The following is a 6,652-nucleotide window of genomic DNA, read 5'->3' on the forward strand; positions in this document are numbered from 1 at the left end:
CTCCTGATATCACATGCTAACTCTTAAGCAGTTCTTTTTCAATTACAGTCATTTTGTATATAGAGTTTTAAGGTTGTTTTCTTTCTTTACTTCCAGTGGAAAAAAGTGAAACGGGCATTGTGTAAATAATACTGTTTATAGTTCTTAAAATCTCCCTTCCATCTCCTGGAAGTGCTTCCAGATGGCTCACATGTGTATGTGAGCTCGAGACTCAAATTTTAGAAACATTCCATGAATAACACTCAACATTAATTTCCTTAGGAGTACAATATTCAGCCAAGTGCCATATCCACTGTTGAAGCTCAGGGTCTTTGGAAGCTGTCTTAGATGTTCTGTTCAGGTCAGGAAATGGGATACTACAGCTGCAGAGTTGTTCCCAAACTGGTAAATAACAAGTGATTTTGGGTACATCCACATGGTCTGCATTTACTGTACAAGATGTGCCCCTGATGCAGTTATAGGCAGCATAGCTATGTCAGAGCTGTAAAAAGTTATGGAAAATGTTTCTCCTACTGGGATCAGCTTATATCAGTGAAAAGATAAAAAAAACCTCATTGTAGGAATTGCTCTGAAACTGCCATGTTTCCTGATGATTTTGTAAATACAGTGTTTTGGATAGATCCTCTTCTTGGTGCTCTGAAGTTTCATTTAGTACAAAGGTCAGTGTTCTAATATGGTAGTGCTGTGTTTTCATAGGTGTATGCAGCAATCTTTGTGTTTCAGTTTGGGAAGGGCATTCTGGCAAACCTGGCTGCTGGCAGAGCAGCAGGAGCCAGATCCACTGAGATCAGCTCAGTTGCCAGAGGCTGCTGCTCCTACTGGGGAAGGCAGTGAAACCTCTGCAGTGGCGGTGCCAGCTTTACCTTACCAAAGAAATGGATTTTTAAAAATGTGCCTCAGGTGTTATATTTACTTCATTCTAGAGGCAGACCAATGCACAGTACTATTAGAATCCTTCCTGTTCCCTATAAATTTACCAATGTGCAATTAGAAGCATAAAAGTAATAAGAAATGCACAATCTTTAAAGGGGAGGATGAAGCAGAGTGAAATAAATTTCTCTGGAAGTAGTGCGGAGCACAGCTGTCAGTTTTGCATTTGTTTAGATTCTGTAGGGAAACATTTTAACTGAATTTGGCCAACTTTGGGTGCAGAAACCAGAGGAGTTTGGTTTTTCCTGACTTAAGGTGTTATGGGGTGTCATTTAAAGAATGAATGACCATCCTTGCTCTGTATCAAGAATATCAACTGAAGATTTTCTCAACTGGAGATTTCTGGGTAGTTTATGTCTCTAGATATATTTCATTCATTCAAATAGGTAAAATTAATTTCCTGAAACGCATGTCTGGAAGGGTTTGCAATACAGAAAGAAATCTCTGCTGTCTCTGGGGCTGTTGCCTTTCCTGATTTGCCTGCAGTGGACAACTTAACTCTGGTTCTTTTCGGTGCAAGGTTATCCCAGGAATTGGCTGCTTTGCTTCACCTGTTGTTCCCTGTGCCTTTTACTTGGGCTGAATTAATAATTTTGTGATGCCTTTATAAGAAGGTGCACAGTTTGGAGTTCTTCCTTCAAAGGTTGGTTTATTGCCTGCCGTGTTTTCACCTGTAGAGAATCCCAAGAGCTGGAAAACAGATTAAAAATCCCACACATAAAATTTTAACTTTTTTATCTTTGCCACACAGGTTTTTTAATGTTTGCTCCACTATAGGGAAAAGCTGAAACAAGTAATGTTTCTTATAGATCTGAGCAAGAATATGTGGGGAGGAAGTGAAAGCTTGGTATTCCATAGAAAAAAAGATCTTGGCAGAGAAAGGGCAGAGAATTTGATCCATAAGGATTCTGCTGGAGGACAGCAGCATTGGAATGGCAGTTGTTTGAGCTGGGAAGTGTTTCAGCAAATGGAAGTCACTACCTGTTTGAATACCCTGTCTTCACCCCTCCAGGTCTCTATGCTTTGGTAGAAATGAGACAAAGCAGTGATCTCCTCTGTTCAAGTGGCTCAGCTCTGCAGGCAGTCTGTGCTGAAAAGCAGAGTGTCTGCATGCATAACAATGTGCATAAATATCTTTTCTATTAGGTGCTGCTGAGCAACAGTTCCAGGAACTGGGGACTGGATTATTAAAATTACAAATACAGATGGGCTGCCTGGCCTCTGCAGGGAATGGGTAGTTCAGTACAGGGAATTGTTGGGCACCAGGCCTTCAGTTTTGGATGTTATGGACACCACTAAGGTGGCTTTTACACACAGGAATGAACACCTTTTAAATCTTTATCATCACATTTATTAAGAATTCATGAGGCTGTTAGCAACAGCTTTTCCATTTGCAGTTATTTGTGCCTGACAGACTATTGCTGAAGAGCCAAGCCATTCTACAGTAGCAGAAATCGATCAAAATTACATTTTTTTATCTACTGGATTTGATGTGAATTTTACAGAACTTGTACTGGCTTCTACCTTTGTTTTGTAGAATTATATTCAGTTCACAGCTTGGTGAAAGCTTTTAGTAGAAAACTAGGACTGGTTTTCCTTTTCCTACTCAGAGCTGGGTATTTGGGGTAGGGCAGGTTTGTGGATAGAATAATTTTACCAGGTTGTTCAGTAGCATTTGAAGTACATTTAATAATACTAATTCTTGCTGTGAAGATTATCTTCAAATAAGTAATTCTTAAAAAAACCATGAAAATGCTCTTGAGAAAGCAGGAGTTTATTCCCTGTATCCCTGAGGAAGTTTTGCCACCTGGTAACAGGAGTTGTTAGTTCTCAAGTGTTTTGTTTCAAGGATCTCCTCTCTTGGTATTCCAGGAAGTCAAAATAAAATCTGAATAAATGTTGGCATAGAAATTGCTTAGGTCATTTCAGAAAATACCAGGGATTCTTAAATTCTTACATAATGCCCTGCATACCTCTGGTAATCTGTCCTAAATATCACAAACCTTGAAGCTTACCCCATAAGTACTATTGATGTCTTCCTTTCAGACTAAAGGTAATTTCAGTGTTTTATGCTTTATCTGAGCAGCAGGCCTGCAGTTCATGCTGGTTTTAATTTCAAAGTGCTGTGCCTCTTGAGGCTTTGCAAAGAACTGCCTCTGCTTCTGGTCATTAACTTACCACTAGGACAGAGAAAACAATCAAGATTACTAAAAACACAAATTATAATAATTTAGAGTAAGGTAATGGGTTTAGTAGCACAAAATATGAGAATGAGAAGATTTATATGCGTTGTGGGTGTACAAATGTATTTTGTGAGTGATCCTTGTTTCATTCATGTTGTTCTGAAGGTACAAATGAAGCTGATTGGTATGATTGTAACAACTTCTTACCATGCTGCTTATCCTCATCAGGTGGAGGCCTTGAATTAAATCTATCACCTGTTATTTCTCCAGTTAAGACTGTGTTTTCCAGATAGGATAACTCTCTGGAACTACAATTGCTGCTTTCAGCAAAACTGGTTTCTGTCAGCTAAGCAGCAACAACCATTATCAAATAGCCTCTCATTTGTGTATATTCATGTGGATCCAAAACAAAATATGCTAAATGCTTTTTAGCTAGGTTATGACAGTTACTTATATTGATGAAGATAAACATTTATATTTATTGTGAACATGTATTTAATATGTGAGTATCAGTGGCCTGAATTAGACAAAATTGTCTTTCTGTCATTATGGAGGACCTAGAACCTCACCTTGACATTGCAAGTGGATTTGATTTCAGATGTACTTAATCAATATTAATTTTTAAAAAGTGTCTTCTCTCCAATATAATTAGGGATTTGGATTTGTCTCTCCCAAAAAAATGTGTGCATGGTTTTTGCTAGTGAAGACAAAAAAAACAGTGCTAGTTCCTAATACAGCCCTTAAAATATTTTAGAGGACTCTATTGATCACTAATGAACTGCAATCTACTTGGTAAAAAAACTATTTCACTCCTACTAAAGAAGGAAAAAAATGAGCTGTGCAAGTTTTAACAGCACTGAAAGAATTCAGAGCACCCTTAGGATGGGAGTGACCTCATTTAATTCCTAAGCCTTCTACTTGCCCAGTAGAGCTTAAAAAAAGCATCAGAAGAAGGATCACAGCTTTTCTAAATTTAGCCATTGGTACCAGCTAACACAGAGTGTGACACCAGATAAATATTTAATGGTCAAAAGATCCTCCCTTGGAGTGATCCATTAGGAGAAAAAAGTTCCTTAGTGTTCTTTACTACAGAAAGACCAAGGAATCCAAGAAAATCCTTACTTGCTTCTTGTTTGAAATTCTCAATGTTTCCATTTTGCTCATACTAAAACAACATTGAAAAGGTTTTTACCTGGCTGGCAGCATTTAAAGCCAAAACACATCCTAAAAATATTAAAAAGCCAAGCATATAGAGGCCTAGAACACTTAGTACAGTATTTCTTGAGAAAATTTAGAATGGCTGAGGATCCTTCTCAGTATTGGGGGTAAATCTTAGCATGTATATTAATGAGAAAACTCTTATTTCTGAGGTAGTAATTTTCAAGGAGGAAAGACCAAACCTTGTGGAGTATTGATAACTTAGGATAAAAGAAGCATTTAGGAGGCATTTAAATGTCTTGTTTCACAGAAATTAAGCCCAGCACTGTTCCTAAGATTTCACCCCAGCCATTAAGTTTGACATGAAACCCTTGGCTCATGGAATTTGTAGAAATGGGGTTTTTTTTAGCTGCTAAAATACCAGAGGTGATCCACAGGCCAAGAACTGGAAAGACTGGGGCAATCTCAGTCCCAGGATTGCTCCAGTGGCAGTCCATGATGAGAAGGGGGGCTGTGCTCAGGTAAATCTGGAGTGAGTTTTGTTCACACTCACAGGCTGGACATCAGCGTGACACTGAAGCACACAGATGACTTTGAGGAAACGCCTCCAAGAGTTTGGCTTACCCTGCTTGTACTCTCATCCCCAACTCTGCACAAAGCAAATAAAAAAGTCCATTGGCACTTTCTGGTGGCTGTCAGGAGTGTTTGCACAAGTCTGCTGCTCCCCGGAGCAGCTTCAAACCAGCTGGCTGGGGTTGCACAAGCACACAGGAGCATTTGCATTTAATCTCTTTGCCCCCGAGGCTTCTATTCAGAGTCAGCCTCAAGTGCTGCTGCCATGCCTTGAACCACTTTTTTCCTAACAGGGATGGAAAGAGCAGAACTGGAATTGGAGTTGGGGATCTGCCTTTCCTGGCTACTGTAGCTGGGATGGACCTGGTTTGCCTTTCTGATCCCCATCCTAGCAAGTAAAAATGCGATCATCAAGGCAGGTGGAGTAGTTGTGTTACAAATAATTCTGTGTAACAGTGGTTTCTCTTGCCTCTGGAGGTTTTAGAGGAAAAGAACATGTTTTCATTAGGAAAATTCTCGTTGTTTAGGAGACCATTGAGACTGTGATAAATGGCAGAGATAATCAAGCCTCTTGACAGGGATGTTAAACTAGTTTAGTCATTTTGTGCTTATTTTTAATCTCTCCAGTGGAACAGAACCGTGCAATGCAGTGTCACATCCTGTGTCACAAAGACGTCATATTGCTGTGTGAAACAGTGTCATTTTTAGAAGCAAATAAATACTTGGGGAACTTTTGCAGCCTGCAGGTTTATTTTGTGGAGTTTCACAACATAAATATCTGATACCTATCAGATATTTCAAAACATAAATATCTGATACCTATCAGATATTTATGTTTTGAAATTTTTGCTTACCCAAAACGCGGGGTAAGCAGAGAACTTGGGGTTCTTGTTGACTTTTTTCCCCAAGGAAAGAAAACAGACAGGGCTGTTTCTGGAAATAGAGCCCAAGCCCAGCTGGGGATGTCTCTTCCAAAGGTGTTGGCAATGGGTGGAATTGAGGGAGCAGAGGGGCCAAACTCTGCCTGGCCCTGGCCCAGGAGGCACCCAGAGCTGTGCCCACCTCTGTGGCAGACACAGCTTCCACCTGTGAAAAACGCCAGTCGCTTGGTTTTAAAATTGTACAAGTTTAATAGTAATAAAACCGTTATAAAAATAGTAATAGAATTAGAGTAATAAAAATTGGAACCATTTTGATTAGGATAATATGAGACAATAAAAAACAGAGTTACAGATGGTCCGGGTACCTCTTTCTGGGCAAAATAAGCCCGAAAAAGGACACACATTACCAGAGGACTAACCCTTAAAAACAATGACCTGGTGCATATTCATACACCTCATACATGATACATAAATTCCATCAAACACAGTATTCTGTCTGGTCAGTGTCACTTTCTTTCTCTTAATTCTAATGGCGTCTTCAAGGCTGAGCGAGGCAGGAAGAAGTTCGTTTCTTCGGATAAGAGATTTTTTAAAAAATTAATACAACATAACTTCCTATCTTGATACATATGATATTCCTTTTAATATTTGCGAAAATAAAACACGCGTTTTTCACACAGCGCAGGGCTCGCCCTGCACCTCAGCCCTCTGGGGCTCTCCGTGAGGGGCTGTCCCCTCCTCAGGGCGGCTCCTCAGAGCGGCCGCGCCAATAAAAAAATTAATACAGCATAACTTCCTAACATAACACATATGCTATTCCTTTTAATATTTGCGAAAAGCCAGTCATAAAACACGCGTTTTTCACACAGCGCAGGGCTCGCCCTGCACCTCAGCCCTCTGGGGCTCTCCGTGAGGGGCTGTCCCCTC

Source organism: Agelaius tricolor, unplaced genomic scaffold (assembly GCF_023055355.1).
Source record: "Agelaius tricolor isolate 1412-34295 unplaced genomic scaffold, bAgeTri1.0.p SCAF_34, whole genome shotgun sequence".
NCBI classification, from domain to species: Eukaryota; Metazoa; Chordata; class Aves; order Passeriformes; family Icteridae; genus Agelaius; species Agelaius tricolor.